At 39.5% G+C, this 25,952-nt stretch overlaps 1 long non-coding RNA gene across 1 annotated transcript in view; it reads right to left on the bottom strand.

Annotated features, from left to right (window-relative positions):
• The window catches only part of LOC137215724 (uncharacterized), a 117,424-nt gene that overhangs the window by 5,842 nt on the left and 85,630 nt on the right, over positions 1-25,952 (bottom strand). The window contains exon 3 of the long non-coding RNA XR_010939389.1: positions 13,014-13,111. This is a non-coding gene — a long non-coding RNA (uncharacterized lncRNA). The remainder of the gene's footprint in view (positions 1-13,013; positions 13,112-25,952) is intronic.

Here is a 25,952-nt window from a genome sequence, read left to right as displayed (position 1 = left end):
TCATGGGCCCAGCCGCTCTGCGGCACGTGGGATCTTCCCAGACTGGGGCACGAACCCGTGTCCTCTGCATCGGTAGGCGAACTCTCAACCACTGAGCCACCAGGGAAGCCCAAGAAACAACAATTTTAAAGCCAATATAACAATTACATCTTCTTGAGGGTGATTTCCTTTCATTTCAAGACAGAAATAAAAGGAAAGGTACTCAGGGCATTAGATCTGGGATTAAGTCCTGATTCTGACCCATACCAGTTGCGTATGATTTGATATATCCATCTCTTCAATCTTCAGTTTCTTCATCAATCAAAAGGGAACGATAGTTGTTTATCTTGCCAATGTTACAAGGAGGTTACGAGGATGAAATGAGATCATCTATAACAAAGTGCTCTGTATCCTATAAAATAGTCTTGAAATAGTAAGAACACACACAAGTGATTCATTGAATCAGTTCTTTGGCATTGTGCCAGGTAAGCTCCTTTACATGGATTATCTTCCATAAACCCCACAATTGTTCTAAGCAATAGGTACCACATTATCTCTATTTAATAGATAAGAAGGCTAAGGCTTACAGAGGTTAAGCAATTCACCCTGATGTTGGAACAAGGAAAGTGACAGCACGTCTAGAATCTAGAATCAGAAACAGCTTTAGATTCACTTTTTTAATCACTCTTAAAGATGCATATTAATGTCACCTTCTTTTAGTATTTTGAAGTGAAACTGATCATTCCTACTTCTGTTCTCTGTGACATATTTGCACTCCTTTTATAGACTCTAATCACAGTCTTTCTTGCATTCCGAATGATGTGGGTTTTGCCTAACCCTCATCAAGCCAAATGCCTAGAAGGCAGGACTGCATCTGTGCCCTCCAAAACTCCCAGCATCTAGAACAGTGAGTGCCCAATAAGAAGGCATTCCCTTCTCCGTAACTTCCCTACAGGTAGAATTGAACCTCTTCACACTGAAATCCACACCGGGCTCCTTGTCACTCCATGGCAAGTTCTGCCTGGATTCTCTGGACTTGTGCCATTACGAAAAACTTGACATCTAGTTAAAGTGGGAAAATAATCATAATAACCACAATAGCAACAGTGGCTAATACTTATGGAGCACTCACTGGGTCTGAGCCTGTGCGAAGTCCCTTATGTGTGTCACCTCATTTAAACTTTACAACAAGCCTGGTCTCAACCACCCCCTTCTGCATTGTACAGACATGGAAACTGAGACTTACAGGTCAGAGAGCTAAGAAAGTGATAGAGTCCATTTAGAACTAAGGGTTGCTGACTCTACAGCCTTAACGCTTTACCCACAGACTTCACTGCTGTCCTTTTCTGGAATTCTCCTTGCAAAATTCTCTTCATTCTTTTAGACACACTTAATATGCCAGCTCCTTGCTGAAACCTCCCCCTTCTCTCAGCTGTTCCCATCCATTCTCAACCTCCTATCATTCATTCTACCCCTACACATACTGTCACTTTTAGTCATTGTCTTTTCTGTCCGCTTGATTGTAACATCCCGTTTCACGACTGCATGTCTCATAGCACACAGCCTCTAGACACACAGTGTCTAGCATAGAGTAGACATTAGTATTAAGTTCTGAATTCTCCATGCACCATTCTTTCATTCATTTATAATTCAGTAGATTTGCTATATAAGAGGCCAGCTATACTATCTTTTCCCTAGCTCCCAGAGCAATGTTTCTTGGTTATGTCAAATAGAGCTGTCTTAATTATTTGACTCATCTTTCAACTGTTGGTTATTGAAAGACCTGTGGAGGGAAAGTCTCCACAGGATTTCTGACATATTTTGACAAAGTGAAGGACAGGGCCTGAGTCCATGCCAGGGCCCTAGAATAAGGTGACTGTAACCAATTTTATACAACTGTGTTTTCAATAGATCATGGAAGTGGTTGGGATTTTAAAAGACTGAACAATTTCCCAAATTTGTCTGCTCAACATTTACTTTCTAATCTTAGAGACACATTCCAAAAGCAGACTCTGTAAGGAGAAAGAGGTAGTGGACAGGAGAAATATAGCTACTGGGGATCACTGCTGGGCACTTCCATCTACCAACTCTATTCTTGGTGTTCAGCTTATGTTATTACCACATACGCATCTCACAAAAACTCTAGGAAACACCTGTTAAAATTTCCCTGAGTCTTGTGATTCTATAAGCCATCTCTTCCCATTAGAACAGTGCTTTTCAGTATTTTAAAGTGTATGGATACATTTAGGAGAAAAAGCACATGCAATAAATGTATGTATGAGGGATCTGCATTTTGTGTTAGTCATTCAACATATTTTTGAGATGTTACCAGTTACTGAACACTGTACACTGTACACCTGAACACTGTTGTAGGTAAAAGGAATAAAACAAGGAACAAAATAGACAAGACCCCTGATATTATGAAGCCTATATTATAAAAGGAAGATAAAAATCCCTTGTTTGGTGATAGGGTTGGGGGTGGAAGCTGAAAATAGACCAAGATTTTCAACAATGAGCAAGAGGTTTTTTTTCTATAGAATTAATATTTCCATATCAATTATAATATCCTGGAATATATCGTCTCTATATAATATAGACCATTTAAATATAGTGTGTAATATATATACACATATATAGTTCTCTCTACATATGTATGTGTACATAATGTGTACACATACATTACATATATACTGTGTGTATATATATATATATATAAAATATATATATATATTTATACAGAGAGAGAGACAGCGCTTTGATAACTTTTTGTCAATATTATGGACTGAATATTTATTTGTGTCCCCCACCAAAATTCATCTTTTGAAGCCCTAACTCCTAATGTGATGGTATTTGAAGGTGGGACCTTTGGGAGGTAATTAGGTTTAGATGAAGTCATGAGGATGGGGCTCCCATTATGGGATTAATGTCTTTATAAGAGGAGGAAAAGGGACAAAGATCTCCCTTCCTCTGTCTCCCCCATGTGAGGACATAGCAAGAAGGCAGCCATCTGCAAACCTGGAAGACAGCCCTCGCCAAGAATCAAATCTGCTGGCATCTTGATCTTGGACTTTCCAACCTGAAACCTTTGTTGTTTAAGCCACCCAGTACTATGATATTTTGGTAGTATACCATTATGGTGTATGGTATTTGTTATAGCAGCTCAAGCTGACTAAGACAGTCAGGGAAATGCAGAATTAATTTAAAAAACAATTAAAAAGATGTATCCAGTAACACATTTTTATAACTTTTTATTTTGAGGTAATTTCAAATGTATGGAAAAGATGTAAGTATAGTAAAAAGAAGTTCTGTGTACTTTCACCAAGATTCACCAGTGGTTAATATAAAATCCCCAAGTGGAACTGTGAAAAGGTATATTTTATATATATATATATATATATAAATTATATATTGCAATATATAATGCAATGCAGTGTGTGTGTGTGTGCAGTGCTTGATACTGATAAGATGATCCTGGACTGTGTGTGTGTACACACTATAAAGGGCATTATTGAGACTACTGGTGAAGTTTTGAATAAGATTTGTAAATTAGTTAATAGTATAAATTAGAAAATAAGATATCGTCGTACTGTGGTTATATAAGAAAAAGTCCTTGTGCTTAGAAAATATATACTGACTTATTAAAGGGGTATCTTGCCTGCAACCTATTTGCAATGAGTTCAATAACACTTTAAACTGATATCAATTTATATTTCCAGCCTACACTGCTTCCCTGATATCCAGACTCATATTTTCAATTGCCCACCCAACACTCAGCTTGAACATCTCATTAACCTCAAACTCAACATGCTCAAAACCAAGCTCCTCCTCTTACTGACGTTCTTCCCTCCCCAAACATTCTCCCCTAGTCTTCCCCTTCTTAGAAAATGGGACCTCCATCCTCCCTGTCGTTCAGTAGTTGAAGTAATACTTAATCCGCTTTTGTGTTCACATTCTGCATTTCTACCTTCAAAATATAACCAGAAACTGTCCCTGTATGACTAGCTCCTCCACCACAAGTACCTTTCTCTCTTCAGGGATTTCCGCAGTAACTCCGGAAATATTCTCCCTGCTTCCACACTCCACCCAGAATTTCCACACAGAAGCCAAAGAGATCGGAGCAGAATACAAGTCAGCTCATGTTACTCTTCTATTCAAAACCTTCCAATGGTTTTCTACCCTACTCAGAGTAAAAGTCAAACATTAAAGTGAGCTTCATGAGTCTGCGTGATCTGGCCTCAATTTACTTTTCTGATGTCATCTTCTGTAACTCCCCCGCCCTTTTCACTTCATTCCAGGCACAGTGACATCCTTGTGAGGTCTCTCCCCAATTGCCCCATGGCTGATTCCTTCCCTTCCTGCAGGTCTCTGCTCAAAAGTTACCCTCTCAGAGGAGTGAGCCCTATCCCTGTACCTTTCAGTACAAAAGAGCAAACCCCACTTGCCATCACTTCCTGTCCTCACTCTGTTTTATTTTTCTCTGCGGAATGTTTCACGAACTATCATGCTAAAACTTTACTTATTGAACAATTTATTGTCATTCTCACTCCATCCGAATATAAACTTCATGAGGGCTTGGGCTTTGTCATATGGTCTTTGTTCAAATAAGTGCTCAGTAAGTTGCTGAATGGTTCAAGGAACATTATAGAGTCACAGTAACATCTACGTATATTTTGGGAAGAAGAAACAGACATGTAGAAGATTCATTCAGTCTGCAGACACTTTTCTGTTTCATTAATGAATTCTGGGGCCTCTAGTATTAGCTCTAAATCTAATAAAAAGAAAGATGTATCAGAGAAAGCGTTGCACTAAGATTGACGAGACCTCATTTCTAGTCTTGGCTCTGGACTTGAAAAACACATTTAACCTTAGTTTCACCACAAGTAAAACCAGAGAATTGGGACTTTCTAGGATCCTTTCCGGCTCGGACTGTGTGATTCTGGGTGCTACCCACTGCTTTTGGAATCCTCAAAGAAGCACATGTGGCTTATTGACATAAGAACAGATTTGCAGGTTTAAAAGCTTTGTATATAAGCATTAAGAAATTCACTTTGGATTCTCAAAAGGTGGTACTTGAAAAACTGCTGGTTTTACTAATTATGGTTATTCAGACTCTTCTTTATTATTATACAGAATAATAATTGTCATCACTTACTAAGTGCCCACATTTTAGGAACTTAGTTAAAAGGGGAAAAAAAGTGTAATTACAGGGTGAGGATATCTGCATAAATTGATGGGTTTCAGGCATATATTAAGGTAGCAATGCATTATAAAGCCAGGAAGGTTTTCTCTTGATTTGCACCTATTTTTTATTTACTTTTAATATAGTTAATTTTTTGGATAGCACAATCTTTTCTCCTTTGCTCAGCCTCCTGGCTGCCCATCTCAGCCACTGGAAGACTCATTTGGAGCTAACTTATCTTAATCGTGAAATTGTGGAGGATGGCTGACCTGTGTCTAAATTCTGGTTTGGCCATTCATTTATTTGTGTCCTAAAATAAGCTTCCCACTTTCTCTTAACTGTAAGGGTTTTCTTTTTTTTTTTAATGGAAATAATAAAAGCCAACCTGGAAAAAGAAAAGCCAATCTGTAAGGGAACTTTTGTAAGACAATAAAATAGATTTGTAAAGCACTTGGCATACACATACACTTGCTAGCTTCCTCCTTCTTCTCCCTTTTCCATCTTTGTGGCCTCAGAGAAACAACTCCCATGGAGAGAACATGGAAATGTTCCATGAGAAAAGTTCTCCACTCTTGCAAAGGAGAAATGACTTCAGAATCCCTTTTATATCCTGACCCTCTTTTAAAGAACCCAAATGCCCCATTTCCATGCTAATACTTCTCCACAAAAATTTGCTTAATTATAAACCCAGCAAAAAGAACATTTTTTTCAGAGCACAAACTTGCTAAAATGTGTGTGTCTCCATGTGTCCATCCATTTCTATTCTCTTCAAAACAAAAGCAACAAGCTAGTACCCAATGGGCTGGAAAATGGCCCACATATGTGTTTCCTTTACTCTGCAGTACTTTAATTTAATTTTTTTTTCCATTTACATTCTTATTCTTAAAATATTATTACACATGAAATTCTGAATTTCTGCTTTATTCTGAAACATCAAAAGATTTGATAAACGCAGATTAAGCCCTTGCATATACGACCAAATGATTTTTGACAAGGATGCCGAGACCATCCAATGTGTAAAGGACAGTCTTTTCAACAAATGGTATTGGGAAAACTAGATACCATATGCAAAAGAATGAATTTGACCCTTACCTTACACCATATACAAAATTAACTCAAGGGACTTCCCTGGTGGCACAGTGGTTAAGAATCCACCTGCCAATGCAGGGGACATGGGTTCGAGCTCTGGTCTGGGAAGATCCCACATGCTGCAGAGCAACTAAGCCCGTGCACCACAACTACTGAGCCAGCACTCTAGAGCTCGTGAGCCACAACTACTGAGCCCGCGTGCCACAACTACTGAAGCCCACACCTAGAGCCCGTGCTCTGCAACAGGAGAAGCCAGCACAATGAGAAGCCCGCGCACCACAACGAAGAGTAGCCCCCACTCAGCACAACTGGAGAAAGCCCATGCGTGGCAACAAAGACCCAACGCAGCCAAAAATAAATTAGTTAATTTTTAAAAATTAACTCAAAATAGATCAAAGGTTTAAACTTAAGAGTTAAAACTTTAACACTCTTAGAATGAAGCAGAGGGAAAGCTTCTAGACATGGAGTTTGACAATGATTTCTTGGACATGATGCCAAAAGCACAGGAAACAAAGTAAAAATAGTTAAACTGGACTACCTCAAAATTATAAACTTCTGTGCAACAAAGGACACAAACCACAGAGTGAAAATGCATCCAATGGAATGGAAGAAACCATGTATCTGAAAAGGAGTTAACATCCAGACTATATAAAGAAATCCCACAACTCAACAAAAAATAACCCAAATAAAAAACAGGCAAAGGACTTAAGTAGACATTTTTCCAAGGAAGACACAGCCAATAAGCACATGAAAAGATGCTCAACATCATTAATCACTAGGGAAATGCAAATCAAAACCACAATGGGATATCACCTCACACCCATTAGTATGACTACTACCAAAAAAAAGAGAAAATAACAAGTTCTGGCCAGGATTTGGGGAAATTGGAACCTTTGTGCACTATTGGTGGGAATGTAAAACGGAGCAGCCACTATGGAAAACTATCTGGAGTTTCCTCAGAAAATATTAAAAATAGAATTACCATATGAGCCAGCAATTCCACTTCTGGGTACATACCCAAAACAATTAAAAACAGAGTCTCAAAGAGATGAGTGTCCATCCGTATTCATAGCAGCATTATTCATAATAGTCAAAAGGTAGAAGCACGTGCCTTCTACATGATCCATTCTGAGTGCCCTTCAGATCAGACTTACTTAACTAACAATAAGTTAGAAGTAAAAAATGCTTTAGAGATAATGTCATCCACGCCCCTCCTTGGGAGATTGGGTAACAGAGGATGGGGAAGTGAAGTGATTCACCTATCACACACCCAAATCAGAGCCATCAATAGCTCTCTATCCAATCAAAACTCCACTCCTTGACACTGTTCCTGGATTCTCAATTAGGAGAGGGGTTTTCCTTTTATAATGGATTGACAATGGTTTGTTTGTGACAGGCTGGTTGTTCAAACTGGACAGTAGCAGGCATTTTTAAAGCAATTATACTCAGGTAGTTTCAAGTTCCCTGAAATTATAGGTCACTAGTACTCATTATAGACGTTTAAAGAAGTTCATCAATCCCTGGAAAAATCAGCAGACAGCTTAGCTTGGGAAAATCATTTGACTTGTACATGTAAAAATGGGTGTTTGGGGGACTTCCCTGGTGGCACAGCGGTTAAAAATCCACCTGCCAATGCAGGGGACACTGGTCCGGGAAGATCCCACATGCCATGGAGCAACTAAGCCCGTGCGCCACAACTACTAAGCCTGTAGTCTAGAGCCCACGTGCTGCAACTACTGAAGCCCGCGTGCCTAGAGCCCGTGCTCCACAACAAGAGAAGCCACCACAACAAGAAGCCCGCGCACCACAACAAAGAGTAGCCCCCGCTCGCCACAACTAGAGAAAGCTCGCGTGCAGCAATGAGGACCCAACGCAGCCAAAAAGTAAAACAAAAAAAGGGTGTTTGGGAGGTAACCTGGTATAATCGCAGCTGAAAGATGTTGAGCAGTAGCTGTCACATTCTTTGGTGTTTGCAAAAACTTCCGAGAACTGCATGCATTATGTCCTTTGTGAATGCTTTATATATACATCTACAAAATAAACGTTCTCTTTCATAAGAGGGGTATCCAATCTCCAAAGTATTTATGTGCATAAAACTGTTTGAAGGCAACAAAAACAGATATAAAATCTCCCTTCTCCTGATTCAATTTTGCAATGAAGAATTATTTAATGGGTGGGAAATTAGGCAAGTCTTTTCCTTTGGCACTAACGACACAGCAGGAATATATAAATAGGGTAGCGGGCCGCGGAATCCCCCACATGCTCAAAAGGTGCCAGGGAAACCCTCTATGCTTAACAAGGCCCTCTGCCTGATTTCCCCTGGCTTTTTTCCCTTATTAGAAGGTCACCATGTTAATCTGTCCTCACGATAGAGGCCGCCTCTTTTATCCCTCTCTCCAGCTCAGGCATTCCATCAAAGCTAATATCAAATCACCACACTATACACCTTACCCATGTCCAGTCTTTACTTATCAATTCTACTTCAATAAAGCTGCGGAGTGGGCAGTTATAATCCAGAGTCTCTGTCAGTAAAACTGTTACAGAGCGGGCTTTTCTTTCATTGTAAATGCGGAAGCTTTCAACTTCATAATTACGGAAAAGCCGACTGTAATCAATGCCTTCTTCTAAGGAAACGTAAGAAAACACACACTTGATCAATCTGATGAAAACATAATCTGGGTCCAAAAATTGAGTCAGAACAAGCACCAACTGGAAGCAAAGCCTTCACTATGCAACGCATTTTCTAGGAAGCTCTCAGAATAGTTTTTTTAGAAAATCTGCTTATATCCAATATCCTATGATAAACCACAGTGGAAAGGAATTTAAAAAAAGAATGTATGTATATACATATGTACATGTATAACTGAATCACTTTGCTGACAGCAGAACTTAACACAACACTGTAAAATAACTATACTTCAATTAAAAAAAGAAAGAAAGAAATATGTTCCCATGTTCTTTCAAAGGAGATAAAATTTTCAGATGTGCCAAAAGTTTCAAACGAACGTTATATTTTTCATGGAAATCCATTTTCTATTATTGAAATGTATTGGGATGTAACTCTACTTCTCCCCGGGTAAGTCTGAATGAACTCAGCATACGTTAGGAGCCTATTTATGGTGTACGAATAACATGTGTAATAAAGCATGGGAGAAGAGTCAGAAACTTTTAAGAGTAACAACAGAGTTATCATTTTGCACTTGGGAATGCCAAAATTTATGTAACAAAAGTACGGCATCCCTTTTGTAATTTTATAAGATGTGTTTTGTTACTCATCGATTTATCAGCAATAAGATTATAAGTAGATCACATCATCAGAAAATCTACAAACGACAAATGCTGGAGAGGGTGTGGAGAAAAGGTAACCCTCTTGCACTGCTGGTGGGAATGTAAACTGGTACAGCCACTGTGGAGAACAGTATGGAGGGGAGGTTCCTTAAAAAACTAAAAACAGGGGCTTCCCTGGTGGTGCAGTGGTTGGGAGTCCGCCTGCCAGTGCAGGGGACACGGGTTCAAGCCCTGGTCTGGGAGGATCCCACATGCCGCGGAGCAACTGGGCCCGTGTGCCACAACTCCTGAGCCTGCGCGTCTGGAGCTTGTACTCCGCAATGAGAGAGGCCGCGACAGTGAGAGGCCCGCACACCGCAATGAAGAGTGGCCCCCGCTCGCTGCAACTAGGGAAAGCCCTCGCACAGAAACGAAGACCCAACACAGCCGAAAATAAATTAATTAATTAAAAAAAAAAACTAAAAAAACTGAAAACCATATGACCTAGCAATCCCACTACTGGGCAAATACCCAGAGAAAACTGTAATTCAAAAAGACACATGCACCCCAATGTTCACTGTAGCACTATTTACAATAGCCAGGTCATGGAAGCAACCTAAATGTCCATCAACAGATGAATGGATAAAGAAGATGTGGCACATATATACAGTACAGTACAATGGAATATTACTCAGCCATAAAAAGGAACAAAATTGGGTCATCTGTAGAGACGTGGATGGACCTAGAGACTGTCCTACAGAGTGAAGTAAGTCAGAAAGAGGAAAACAAATATCGTATATTAACACATATATGTGGAATCTAGAAAAATGGTACAGATGAACCAGTTTGCAAGGCAGAAATAGAGACACTGACATAGAGAACAAACGAAGGGGGGAAAGCTAGGGGGGTGGGGGGTGAGATGAACTGGGAGCTTGGGATTGACCTATATACACTAATATGTATAAAACAGATAACTAATAAGAACCTGCCATATAAAAAATAAATAAATAAAATAAAATTCAAATTAAAAAAAAAGATCATAAGTAGACCAGTGATATTCGGAATTGATAGAAATCATTACTTTTCTGGAATATTTTTCCCAACGTTTTCACAAAAGTTTTTATCAATCACTCACTTTTTCCTAAGCAAAAGTGCTGTCAGCTTGGAGGGGATGTTAGCTATGGAGGCAGCGTTAGTTGCTGGGGGAGTGGGGTTAGTGGTGACAGTTATGGGTACTAGTGATGTTACAGGTGGTCATTGTGGGTGGTGGTGGTAGTGAGGGTGGCAGTTGGGGAAGATAATGGTGACTTTTGCGGGGGCAGCCACTGTGTTAGTCATGGTGGCATCAGTGGGGAAGGTAGTTGTAATTGGAGGTGGTGGTGATGGTGATGGTGATAGTTGTGGGCGGTGGTAACAGCAGGTGCAGGCGGTAGTTACTGGCAGTAGAGTCGTATATATTTGGCTAGAGTGATGAAGAGAGGTGGGCAGAGGAAATTATTCTTAAGAGGAAATTTTAGGGATTGTATTATGTGATTGAATATGTTGTTTAAACATGACAAGATGTAGTTTGAAAAGAGCTAATCATAAAACATCCACTGTAGCCAAAATTATCAGGGTTTCCTTTTCTGTGGATCTGTTGCTGGCAGTCACTGAGGAAAACCCACCAGAGTGACACAAGAAACTACCATACCTGATTGCTGACTGTAACTTTAACTAGCATCCGGGCTTTGGCTTTCACTCTGGGATGGGAGGCTTTAGGGTTTTGGACAAAAGAGTGACATGACTTGACCTAAGTCCTCAATGCAGCGATCAGAACAGTCCGTAGGAGAACAAGTGTGTGAGATGACGTGGCTTGGGCCAGGGTGGTGGGGGCAGAGGTGATGAGGTGTGGCTACGTTATGAATATATTTTGAAAGTAGAGCCCACAGGATTCTCTGGGATTTGTGGGATGTGAGAGCAGGGAGTCTAGAATTTGGAGAGAGTACCCCAGGTGATTCTGAGAGAGGACCACGCTTTGCACAACAATGATGCAATGACATCTGTTTTTCGACTTTTTCATTTCTTATTAGAAACTGACAAATTTCTTGGCACGTTGATGGTCTTAGTAATTTTTTTTAATGGAAAACACATTCAATGAGGACATTTTCAGAAAAAAACTTATAAGCAAAATCATGCCAGGTCTTAATACTAATCCACATGTTTCCTTGTCAGTAACAAGGTGTTTATTTTAAAAATATTTATTAAATAAACAAATCCTCATATCCTTTTTTTTGTTAATTTTTATTTATTTCTTTACTTTTGGCTGTGTTGGGTCTTTGTTGTGGTGCACAGGCTTCTCATTGAGGTGGCTTCTCTTGTTGCAGAGCATGGGCTCTAGGCGCACGGGCTCAGTAGTTGTGGCTCTTGGGCTCTAGAGAACAAGCTTAGTGTTTGTGGTGCACAGGCTTAGTTGCTCCGTGGCATATGGGATCTTCCCAGACCAGGCATCGAACCCGTGACCCCTGCATTGGCAGGCGGATTCTTAACCACTGTGCCACCAGGGAGGTCCAAACCCTCGAACTCTATTTTCACAATCTGAGCCAGCCTTCTCGAATGTAGGTAAACCCACAGCCACAGAGTAGAGAGTATTTTTGGAAAGAGTCTGATGTCTCCAAACTGTGTGAATGAGACTCAGGAAATCTGAAAGCTTGGTTTTTATTAGCACCAAACTTCCCATTGATAAAGAGGTTTACAGAACATTGAAGCAAAGGCTTCCTTCTTTCTTGAGGAATTATCAGAAGGTATGTCCCTACATTAATAATCTCTCCACTATTCTTCTTTTTCTCTTTAGTCTGTGCCCATGGCATGTATGATGTCAGCAGCCACAAGCTATTCTGAATGATGAGAACTGGTTTTCAGTAACCTACAAGGCAATTGTTTGTTTGTCTCTCTTCCTACGGAGATCTAGAGGCATTTATTAAAAACACACACACTGGGCTTCCCTGGTGGCGCAGTGGTTGAGGGTCCGCCTGCCGATGCAGGGAACACGGGTTCGTGCCCCGGTCTGGGAAGATCCCACATGCTGCGGAGCGGCTGGGCCCGTGAGCCACGGCCGCCGAGCCTGCGCGTCCGGAGCCTGTGCTCCGCAACGGGAGGGGCCACAACAGTGAGAGGCCCGCGTACCGCAAAAAAAAAAAAAAAAAAACACACACACACACACACTCACACACACACACACATCACTATGACATTGACTTAGTTTACAAAAGATAATAAAGTATTTTACAAAATTAGTTTCAACTCAAAATGAGTTAAAGCAATTAGGAAAAATGATAGTATCACCAATACTCCAACTCAAATATTCAGTTTCCAAGAGTTCTTTAACCTGTCCTACCCCTCATCAGCACCTGTTGTAAATACCAGGTCACAGTACATTTGGATGTCTTACTTGGAAAACTAATAAATCCTCACCAAAGTCTTGGTCTTAAAGAAGCAAGAGAGAATAGGAATAAATAGTCACCTCCAAATCAGTCGTCCTTTGACTTCAGAAAATCCCATGGTCTTAGAAGCTTCAAAGTCAGAATCAGTTCCATGCACCACTCTTAAAAAGACTGATCTCTGAGAGAGAAAAATTGAGGGTTATTTGGTTATTGAATTTTCTCATTCACTCAAATATAGACATAAAGTATCTGTTTTGTATCAGGCACTGTTCTATATACTGCAGTAGTGAGGGAACAGAGAAAGAAAAAAAGAAAAGAATCAAGTCCCTGCCCTCACAAACTTTACATTCCACATTGATTCCAAGTAACTTCAATCAAATATCATGCTAAATTTTTCAAGAGTTTCCTTTTGGTTTTCCATAGTCTCTCCCAAGTAACTGTGAATATCTACTTTTCTGGGGAAAAAAAAAAAAAGCTATGCTTTCTGCCACTTGGCCAGTACAGATAGTTCAAGATCACAGAAAGAGACATAATGCTTATTTATAACTATAAATGCAAACACATAAATGTAGATATCAAATATATATACAAAATGTTGATACACATACACATACAAGGTAAGAGTCTAATGAAGCAATTAAAAGTTAGGATTTGAAGTTCAAGAACACATGTTCCAGTCTTGATGCTATCACTTAACTAAGCCATTATATCTCAGGTAAGTTTACTGATCTCTTTAAATCTCAGTTCCTCACCTGTAAAGCTGGAATAATAATACATACATACATAATTGGACTAATGTGATGATTAAATATGAGAATGTATACTAAAGCACTTATTCCAGTGGCTGGCATCAAGTTCATATCTAATACTCATTATCACTATATTTCTATTACTTCCTTGTATCATAGATGGAAATTAAGAATCCTGTCAGCAAAATCTCAATCATGTTTTGTGATTGTCAAAAAAACTATCATTCATAGTCACTGGGGCATTTCTTCCCTAAGTTTCTGCAGAAACTCGGTTTCTAAAATTTGATATCAAAAACTGGCAGAAATTCAACTGAATGTCCCACTGTAGGCCTCCAAAACACATCTACATCCGAATCTGTTTCACTTGATTTCCCAGAGTAGGTCACTGGCATATGACACCCTTTACTGTTGTATAAAGAAAAGCATCAAAACTGCCATTGCTTTTGCATAAAGGTATTTTTTTCTTCTCTTCTCTTTTAGCATTTTTTTCTTCTCTTTCTTTAGATCTAGCCTTAACAGAATCTATTTAGGAAGATTTTTCTTTTTCCAAAAGTGTAATAAGGCAAGTGAAAACATCGTTACTAGATGACCCTGAACATAATTTCAACTTTTTATATTATTCTGGACCATCCTTTGCAAGGATGGTCCCATCCCTCCCTAAAGAGAATCCTAAAAAGGAAGTGGAAGTGGATTTACCAGTGTAAAATGGCATCTAGTTAGCAGTCCATATATTAATATCTCAAAATATGCCATTGTAATACCTACAAAGACTCAGTTAAGACATCAGAACTCAAAGGAAGCCTGGAAAATGAGACAGACAACCAAGCCATTACCAGAATCTGTTTTTGTCTATGATATTATGGAGTTATTTTTTCAGGAACTTAGATAGTGCTATTCACCCTAAACGATGGTAGCTCCAAATGTCTTGAATGTAGTGTTTCTATTGTTTATGATGCTTCACAATGGATCACTTCTCAGTTCTCTGGTTATTAGCTCTAGTTTCATTTCCTGCCTTACCTTTCACCAGCCCACACTGTTCTATATTACATTCCACTTTCAGCTAGAAAAAAAATATCTAAGGGAAAACAGATAAATACTCCTGTTAAATTCCAAAGTTTATTAATTAAAAACAAAAATGCTCATGGCTGCATTTTTCTCCCAGTTAAAAATTCATGGACTTTGTGACATATTGCCCCTAATGGAATAGAGTCATCTCTTACTACTCCAAATTCTTGGAACTCTTTGCTAAGTCTGCTTACTGGGAAAATATGTTATCATTTTATTACATTAAAAAAAATGTAGAGTTTTGGCAACATTGACTGGATCATGAATAGAAATACTCCACTTCTATTTTGCATATGATAGAACTCACTCCGGTTGGATCATCTAACTATGGGAAAAATTTCAAATTGTGGACTAAACACATGTGCATCAGAAACTTATGGGCTAGGGCGGTCATGAACAATTCAGATTCCAAGTTCCCACCCATAGATGTTCTAATCCTGGAGGTCTGGGGTCAAACGTGAAATCTTGAAATCGGAGAACATTTCTCTAGTGGTTAAAGGATTTGGTGAAAAGCCCACTTTTCCATATGTACAAACTCAACTTTACCTACATCTTTCTACATTTCGCCTGTACATACACTTTTCTAAATACACTTTCCTTTTATCTAAAATAAGTTGGAAAGAATTGGGTTAGATTTTTCAAAGAAAGCCAATTATTGCTCTGCAAAGTGAAGGTAGTGTCAGTTTCATTGTAGCAGGTGTTTTATAAGCTGATAAAGTCTAGGAAGATATGCATATGATCAATCCTTTGAAAGTGGTTTCAAGAGAAATAGGGGCTTACAAGATTTTTCACTTTCAAGATAGAATATAGATGAAATCCCATAGGACATCATCTTATTAATGTAATTACACAGACACAGGCATTGAAAGAAGTATCAGGTTGATTAGAAATGACAGTGAGAGAGCTGGCAAGTGCAAGTAGAGATTTCCAAGCTGACAAAATCAGAACCAAACAGCATACATTTAGGTTAGAATAAATCTTGCTGAAGAATGCAACCCTCCCTAAAGAGAATCCTAAAAAGGAAGTGGAAGTGGATTTACCAGGGTAAAATGGCATCTAGTTAGCAGCCCACATATTAATATCTCAAAATATGCCATTGTAATACCTACAAAGACTCAGTAAGACATCAGAGCTCAGAGGAAGCCTGGGAAATGAGACAGACAACCAAGCCATTACCAGAATCTGTAAGAAATCCCAACAATAACAAGCCAAGAGAGCTGAAATGAGACACCCTACGAATGATCTCCTAGCAAACACACCACCCGGAAGATAACTGGAAGAGGTTTGGAATCTCCATTTATTATTTATCTCTGATTCAGTGACTCGGGAACCATGCTCAGTTATAAAATGAGGCAGCTGTCCCTATCCTGGGAGACTCGCTTTCCTCTGTTTATGCCTTAGTCCCTTCCAAGTGCCTCCCACTCAAAATATATTGGAGGATTTTAAACCTAAGAAAAGCAACAAGGCTAAAAGGAGGGAGGACTGACGATGATACAATACATTTAAGATGGTGTAAAAGACACAAATAGAAATGTTAAGTAAGGTATAACTCAGAAAGAACCTTTAAAAGTAATGTGTACAAGAGGCTGTAGTCTTTCAGAATTTTTCGTGAATCCATATGTGCAGGTATGGGGCAATGTGAGCAGAAGTCTGTCTGAATTCAACAAAGCTGCAGTAGATGAATGGCTATGGGCAACGGAAATCAGCCAAGAGCTATGAGACAGACCTTTTCAGTTGGCATTAGTGGCCGGTGTTCTGAGTAGATTGTCCTATAATGTAGAATGGACTGAATCATGTTTAAGAACAGTATTTTTAAATCAACTTTATTGAGGTATAATTTGCTTTAAACAAAATGTACCCGCACGACCCCAGAGATGGGCATGAGACGCTAAGGCTGCTGCTGCCGCCACCAAGAAGCCTGTATGCGAGCACAGGTCACTATCCACACCTCCCGTCCCGGGAGCCTGTGCAGCCCGCCACTGCCAGGGTCCCAGGATCCCGGGACAACTTCCCCGGGAGAACGCATGGCGCACTTCAGGCTGGTGCAACGTCATGCCGGCCTCTGCTGCCGCAGGCTCACCCCGCACTCCGTACCCCTCCCTCCTCCCAGTCTGAGTGAGCCAGGGCCCCCGAATCACCTGCTCCTTTAACCCTGACCTGTCTGAGGGAAGAACAGACGCCCTCAGGCGACCTACACGCAGAGGCGGGGCCAAATCCAAAGCTGAGCCCCTGTGAGCTGTGAGAACAAAGAAAAGAAAGGGAAATCTCTCCCAGCAGCCTCAGAAGCAGCGGATTAAATCTCCACAATCAACTTGATGTGCCCTGCATCTGTGGAATACCTGAATAGACAACAAATCATCCCAAACTGAGGAGGTGGACTTTGAGAGCAAGATTTATTATTTTTTCCCCTTTTTCTCTTTTTGTGAGTGTGTATGTGTATGCTTCTGTGTGAGATTTTGTCTGTATAGCTTTGCTTTTACCATGTGTCCTAGGGTTCAGTCTATCCATTTTTTTTTTTTTACTTTTTAAATTTTTTTTAATAATTATTTTTATTTTAATAACTTTGTTATTTTATTTTATTTTATTTTATCTTCTTTCTTTCTTTCTTTTTCTCCCTTTTATTTTGAGCCATGTGGATGACAGGCTCTTGGTGCTCCAGCCTGGTGTCAGGGCTATGCCTCTGAGATGGGAGAGCCAAGTTCAGGACATTGGTCCACAAGAGACTTCCCAGCTCCACGTAATATCGAACGGCAAAAATCTCCCAGAGATCTCCATCTCAACACCAACACCCAGCTTCACTCAACGACCAGCAAGCTACAGTGCTGGACACCCTATGCCAAACAACTAGCAAGACAGGAACACAACCCCACCCATTAGCAGAGAGGCTGCCTAAAATCATAATAAGGCCACAGACACCCCAAAACAAAACACCAGACATAGACCTGCCCACCAGAAAGACAAGATCCAGCCTCATCCACCAGAACACAAGCACTAGTGCCCTTCACCAGGAAGCGTACACAACCCACTGATCCAACCTTAGCCACTGGGACAGACACCAAAAACAATGGGAACTACGAACTTGAAGCCTGCGAAAAGGAGACCCAAACACAGTAAGTTAAGCAAAATGAGAAGACAGGGAAACACACAGCAGATGAAGGAGCAAGGTAAAAACCCACCAGACCAAACAAATGACGAGGAAATAGACAGTCTACCTGAAAAAGAATTCAGAATAATGATATTAAACATGATACAAAATCTTGGAAATAGGGCTTCCGTGGTGGCGCAGTGGTTGAGAGTCCACCTGCCAATGCAGCGGACGCGGGTTCGTGCCTCAGTCCGGGAAGATTCCACATGCCGTGGAGCGGCTGGGCCCGCGAGCCATGGCCGCTGAGCCTGCGCGTCCAGAACCTGTGCTCCGCAACGGGAGAGGCCACAACAGTGAGGGGCCGCGTAAAGCAAAAAAAAAAGAAAAAGAAAAAAATTCTTGGAAATAGAATGGAGAAAATACAAGAAACATTTAACAAGGACCTAGAAGAACTAAAGAGCAAACAAAGAGCGATAAACAACACAATAAATGAAATTGGAAATTCTCTAGAAAGGATCAACAGCAGAATAACTGAGGCGGAAGAATGGAAAACTCACCTGGAAGATAAAATAGTGGAAATAACTATTGCAGAGCAGAATAAAGAAAAAAGAATGAAAAGAATTGAGGACAGTCTCAGAGACCTCTGGGACAACATTAAATGCATCAACATTCAACTAATAGGGGTCCCAGAAGAAGAAGAGGAAAAGAAAGGGACTGAGAAAATATTTGAAGAGATTATAGTTGAAAACTTCCCTAATATGAGAAAGGAAAGAGCAAACAAGTCCAGGAAGCACAGAGAGTTCCACACAGGATAAATCCAAGGAGAAACACGCCAAGACACATATTAATCAAACTATCAAAAATTAAATACAAAGAAAAAATATTAAAAGCAGCAAGGGAAAAACAACAAATAACATACAAGGGAATCCCCATAAGGTTAACAGCTGATCTTTCAGTAGAAACTCTGCAAGCTAGAAGGGAGTCGCAGGACATATTTAAAGTGATGAAGGAGAAAAACCTACAACCAAGATTACTCTACCCAGCAAGGATCTCATTCAGATTTGATGGAGAAATTAAAGCCTTTACAGACAGGCAAAAGCTGAGAGAGTTCAGCACCACCAAACCAGCTTTACAACAAATGCTAAAGGAACTTCTCTAGGCAAGAAACACAAGAGAAGGAAAAGACCTATAATACCAAACCCAAAACAATTAAGAAAATGGGAATAGGAACATACATATCGATAATTTCCTTAAATGTAAATGGATTAAATGCTCCAACCAAAAGACTGGCTGAATGGATACAAAAACAAGACCCGTGTATATGCTGGCTACAAGAGACCCATTTCAGACCTAGGGACACATACAGACTGAAAGTGAGGGGATGGGAAAAGATATTCCATGCAAATGGAAATCAAAAGAAAGCTGGAGTAGCAATTCTCATATCAGACAAAATAGACTTTAAAATAAAGACTATTACAAGAGACAAAGAAGGACACTACATAATGATCAACGGATCAATCCAAGAAGATATAACAATTGTAAATATTTATGCACCCAACATAGGAGCACCTCAATACATAAGGCAAATACTAACAGCCATAAAAGGGGAAATCGACAGTAACACAATCATAGTAGGGGACTTTAAAACCCCACTTTCACCAATGGACAGCTCATCCAAAATGAAAGTAAATAAGGAAACACAAGCTTTAAATGATACATTAAACAAGATGGACGTAATCGATACTTATAGGACATTCCATGGAAAAACAACAGAATACACATTTTTCTCAAGTGCTCATGGAACATTCTCCAGGATAGATCATATCTTGGGTCACTAATCAAGCCTTGGTAAATTTAAGAAAATTGAAATCATGTCAAGTATCTTTTCCGACCACAACGCTATGAGACTAGACATCAATTACAGGAAAAGATCTGTAAAAAATACAAACACATGGAGGCTAAACAATACACTATTTAATAACGAAATGATCACTGAAGAAATCAAAGAGGAAATTAAAAAATACCTAGAAACAAATGACAATGAAAAAATGACCATCCAAAACCTATGGGATGCAGCAAAAGCAGTTCTACGAGAGAAGTTTATAGCAATACAATCCTACCTTAAGAAACAAGAAACATCTCAAATAAACAAACTAACCTTGCACCTAAAGCAATTAGAGAAAGAAGAACAAAAAAAACCCAAAGTTAGCAGAAGGAAAGAAATCATAAAGATGAGATCAGAAATAAATGAAAAAGAAAAGAAGGAAACGATAGCAAAGATCAATAAAACTAAGAGCTGGTTCTTTGAGAAGATAAACAAAATTGATAAACCATTAGCCAGACTCATCAAGAAAAAAAGGGAGAAGACTCAAATCAATAGAATTGGAAATGAAAAAGGAGAAGTTACAACTGACACTTCAGAAATAGGATCATGAGAGATTACTACAAGCAACTCTATGCCAATTAAATGGACAACCTGGAAGAAATGGACAAATTTTTAGAAATGCACAGCCTTCCGAGACTGAACAGGAAGAAATACAAAATATGAACAGACCAATCAGCAGCACTGAAATTGAAACTGTGATTTAAAATCTTCCAACAAACAAAAGCCCAGGACCAGATGGCTTTACAGGCGAATTCTACGAAACATTTAGAGAAGAGCTAACACCTATCCTTCTCAAACTCTTCCAAAACATAGCAGAGGGAGGAACACTCTCAGACTCATTCTACGAGGCCACCATCACCCTGATACCAAAACCAGACAAAGATGTCACAAAGAAAGAAAACTACAGGCCAATATCACTAATGAACACAGATGCAAAAATCCTCAACAGTATACTGGCAAACAGAATCCAGCAGCACATTAAAAGGATCATACACCGTGATCAACTGGGGTTTATCCCAGGAATGCAAGAATTCTTCAGTATATGCAAACCAATCAATGTGATACACCATATTAACAAATTGAAGGAGAAAAACCATATGATCATCTCAATAGATGCAGAAAAAGCTTTTGACAAAATTCAACACCATTTATGATAAAAACCCTCCAGAAAGTAGGCATAGAGGGTACTTACCTCAACATAATAAAGGCCGTACATGACCAACCCACAGCCAACATCGTTTTCAATGGTGAAAAACGGAAAACATTTCCACTAAGATCAGGAACAAGACAAGGTTGCCCCCTCTCAACACTATTATTCAACATATTTTTGAAAGTTTCAGCCACAGCAATCAGAGAAGAGAAAGAAATAAAAGGAATCCAAATCAGAAAAGAAGAAGTAAAGCTGTCACTGTTTGCAGATGACATGATACTATACATAGAGAATCCTAAAGATGCTACCAGGAAACTACTAATCAATGAATTTGGTAAAGTAGCAGGATACAAAATTAATACACACAAATCTCTTGCATTCCTATACACTAATGATGAAAAATCTGAAAGTGAAATTAAGAAGACACTCCCATTTACCATTGCAACAAAAAGAATAAAATATCTAGGAAAAAACCTACCTAAGGAGACAAAAGACCTGTATGCAGAAAATTACAAGACACCGATGAAATAACTTAAAGATTATACAAATAGATGGAGAGATATACCATGTTCTTCGATTGGAAGAATCAATACTGTGAAAATGACTATACTACCCAAAGCAATCTACAGATTCAATGCAATCCCTATCAAACTACCACTGGCATTTTTCACAGAACTAGAACAAAAAATTTCACAATTTGTATGGAAACACAAAAGACCCCGAATAGCCAAAGCAATCTTGAGAAAGAAAAGCGGAGCTGGAGGAATCACGCTCCCTGACTTCAGACTATACTACAAAGCTACAGTAATCAAGACAGTATGGTACTGGCACAAAAACAGAAATAGAGATCAATGGAACAGGGTAGAAAGCCCAGAGATAAACCCATGCACATATGGTCACCTTATCTTTGATAAAGGAGGCAAGAATACACAATAGAGAAAAGACAGCCTCTTCAATAAGTGGTGCTGGGAAAAATGGACAGCTACATGTAAAAGAGTAAAATTAGAACACTGCCTAACACCATACACAAAAATAAACTCAAAATGGATTAAAGACCTAAATGTAAGGCCAGACACTATCAAACTCTTAGAGGAAAACATAGGCAGAACATTGTATGACATAAATCACAGTAAGATCCTTTTTGACTCATCTCCTAGAGAAATGGAAATAAAAACAAAAAAAAACAAATGGGACCTAATGAAGCTTAAAAGCTTTTGCACAGCAAAGGAAACCATAAACAAGACGAAAAGACAACCCTCAGAATGGGAAAAAATATTTGCAAATGAAGCAACAGACAATCTCCAAAATTTACAAGTAGCTCATGCAGCTCAATATTAAACAAACAAACAACCCAATCCAAAAATGGGCAGAAGACCTAAACAGACATTCCTCCAAAGAAGATATACAGATTGCCAACAAACATATGAAAGGATGCTCAACATGACTCATCATTAGAGAAATGCAAATCAAAACTACGATGAGGTATCACCTCACACCAGTCAGAATGGCCATCATCAAAAATCTACAAACAGTAAGTGCTGGAGAGGGTGTGAAGAAAAAGGAAGCCTCTTGCACTGTTGGTGAGAATGTAAATTGATACAGCCACTATGGAGAACAGTATGGAGGTTCCTTAAAAAACTAAAAATAGCATTACCATACGACCCAGCAATCCCACTACTGGGCAAATACCCTGAGAAAACCATAATTCAAAAAGAGTCATGTACCAAAATGTTCACTGCAGCTGTATTTACAATAGCCAGGACATGGAAGCAACCTAAGTGTCCATCGACAGATGAATGGATAAAGAAGATGCGGCACATATATACAATGGAATATTACTCAGCCATAAAAAGAAACGAAATTGGGTCATTTGTAGAGATGTGGATGGACCTAGAGACTGTCATACAGAGTGAAGTAAGTCAGAACGAGAAAAACAAATACTGTATGCTAACACATGTATATGGAATCTAAAAAACAACAAAAATGGTCATGAAGAACCTAAGGGCAAGACGGGAATAAAGACGCAGACCTACTAGAGAATGAACTTGAGGATACAGGGAGGGGGAAGGGTAAGATGGGACAAAGTGAGAGAGTGGTATGGACATATATACACTACAAAATGTAAAATAGATAGCTAGTGGGAAGCAGCCGCATAGCACAGGGAGATCAGCTTGGTGCTTTGTGACCACCTAAAGGGGTGGGAGAGGGAGCGTGGGAAGGAAGGAGATGCAAGAGGGTAGATATATGGGGATATATGTATATGTATAACTGATTCACTTTGTTATAAAGCAGAAACTAACACACCATTGTAACGCAGTTATACTCCAATAAAGATGTTAAAAAAAATTAAAAAATAAATGCAAAGATAAAGGAGCCAGTGGAGAATGCTTCATTCTCCTCTCTCAGAAAATGTTGATGACTTATGATATGAACTCATGCACACATGACTGAAGAAAAAAAGCTCAAATTCATAATCACTTCTTAATGATATCACAAAAAATTAAGCACAAAAAGCATGGAAATTCTTGCTTATATTATTCAAAAAATAATGAAATAGTTGGGCATTAAAATAATTTTAAACGAAAAAAAAATGTACCCGCACTTAATGTGTTTTGATAAATGTACACTCCCACGTAGCTACCACTTCCATCAAGTTATAAACATTTCCATGACCCAGAAAGTTCCCACATGTCCCAGTATAGTCAATCCTCTCCTCCATCTCAGAGAATCACTGATTCTGACTTCTATGACTACAGATTAGTTTTGCCTGTTCTGAACCTTAAAATATGTACTCTTTTGTCACTAGCTTTTTTCACTTAGTTAATTATTTTAACATTCACCTATGTTGTTAAACATATCAGTGGTTCATTCTTCTTTATTGCTGAGTAGTATTCCATTGTAAGAATGTACCTTTATTATTTCTCTATTCATCTGTTGATGGACATTTGAGTTATTTCCAGAGTTTGGTTATTATGAATAAAACTTCTGTGATCTTTTGTGTGTAAGTCTCTTGTGAGCATATGTTTTCATTTTTCTTGGGTAAGAAATAGAATTGCTGGTTCATATGTAGATATGTATTTAACTGGATAAGAAAACTGCCAATTTCAGTGGAGCACACACCAGTCAGTGTACACTCAAGAAACAGACACAAAGGAGTGACCAAGATGGCAGAGTAGGGAGACCCTGAGCTTACCTCCTCCCATGGGCACACCCAAATTGCAACTATTTATAGAGCAACTATCAATGAGAACAACCTGCAGACTAGCAGAAAAGGTTTTCCACAACTAAAGATATAAAGAAGGAACCACAATAAGATAGGTAGGAGGGGCGGAGAGACAGTATCATCAAGACCCACAGGTGACCCACAAACTAGAAAATAGTCACAATAGCAGAGGTTCTCCCCAAGGTATGAGGCGTATAAGCCCCACCGACAGGCTCCCCAGCCCAGGGCTCCTGCACTATAAAGGTGAACCTCCAGAACATCTGGCTTTGAAGGCTAGTGGGTCTTGCATATAGGACAGCCAAAGGTCTGCAGGAAACAGAGACTCCACTCTTATTAAAGGGGGTACACAAAATCTCACATGATCCAAGAACCAGTGCAGAGGCAGTAATTTGAAAGAAGCTTGGACAGACCCACTTGCTGATCTTGGAGAGCCTCCCACGGACGCAGGAGGCAACTAGGACTCCCCCTGTGGACAGAGAAGCTGATGTCAGCCTTTTGGGGGAGTTCATTCTACCATGAGGACACCGGTGCTGACAAGTGTCATTCTGGAGCCCTCCCTCTAGCCTATTAGCACCAGGCGGCTTACCCACCCACCAGTCAGTCCACACCAGTCCTAAGAACCCTCCCAGGCCAAGCAGCCAGCCACACAGGGACCCGGCCCTGCCCAGCAGCAACTAGTTACATAAAACAGAACCCCCATAAGACCATCAGCTGACTTTTCAGCAGAAACTCCAAAGGCCAGAGGGAGTGTCACTATATATTTAAAGTGATAAAAGGGAAAAAACCTACAACCAAAAATATTCTACCCAGCAAGGCTTTCATTCAGATTTGAAGGATAAAGAGTTTTACAGACAAGCAAAAGCTAAAAGAGTTCAGCAGCACAAACCAGCTTTACAAGAAATGTTAAAGGGACTTCTCTAAGCAGAAAACCCACAACTAGAAGTACGAAAATTACAAAAGGAAAAATCTCATCGGTAAAGGAAAATATACAGGAAAAGTAGGAGATCGACTACTCATAAAGCTAGTAGGAACGTTAAAAGACAAAAATAGTAAAATCTCTACAGTAAGTACTTAAGGGACATACAAAACCAAAAGATGTAAAATACGGTGTCAAAAACATTAAACATGGGGAGTGGGAAGTGAAAATGCAGGACTGTTAGAATGCATTCAAAATTATGAGATCCCGGGCTTCCCTGGTGGCGCAGTGGTTAAGAATCTGCCTGCCAATGCAGGGGACACGGGTTCGATCCCTGGCTCGGGAAGATTCCACATGCCGCGGAGCAACTAAGCCCGTGTGCCCCAACTACTGAGCCTGTGCTCTAGAGCCCATGAGCCAAGCCCACGCGTGCCTAGAGCCCACGTTCCACAAGAGAAGCCACAACAATGAGAAGCCCATGCGCCGCAACAAAGACCCAATGCAGCTAAAAATAAATTAATTAATTTAAAAAAAACTTCTGAGATCCTCAACTTAAAATAATCATATATACATATATACATATACATATACATATTGCTATATACAAACCTCATGGTAACCACAAACTAAAAATCTGTAATAGATACACACAAAAAAAGGAAAAGGGGTCCAAACAGAACACTAAAGATAGTCATAAAATCACAAAGGAACAGAGCAAAAGTGGAAGAAAGGAACAAAAAAGAACTATAAAAACACCAACAAAACAATGAACAAAATGGCAATAAGCACACACGTATCAATAACTTCTTTAAATTTAAAGAGACTAAGTGCTCCAATCAAAAGACACAGAGTGGCTGAATGGATTAAAAAACAAGACCCACTGCGTACAAGAGACTCATTTCAGATCTAAAGACACACATAGTGATGGCATGGGAAAACAGTAGCC

This window comes from Pseudorca crassidens, chromosome 20, assembly GCF_039906515.1.
Source record: "Pseudorca crassidens isolate mPseCra1 chromosome 20, mPseCra1.hap1, whole genome shotgun sequence".
Classification (NCBI taxonomy): Eukaryota; Metazoa; Chordata; class Mammalia; order Artiodactyla; family Delphinidae; genus Pseudorca; species Pseudorca crassidens.
Note: the sequence above shows the minus strand (reverse complement) of the source record. Positions and strands in the feature narration are given on the sequence as shown.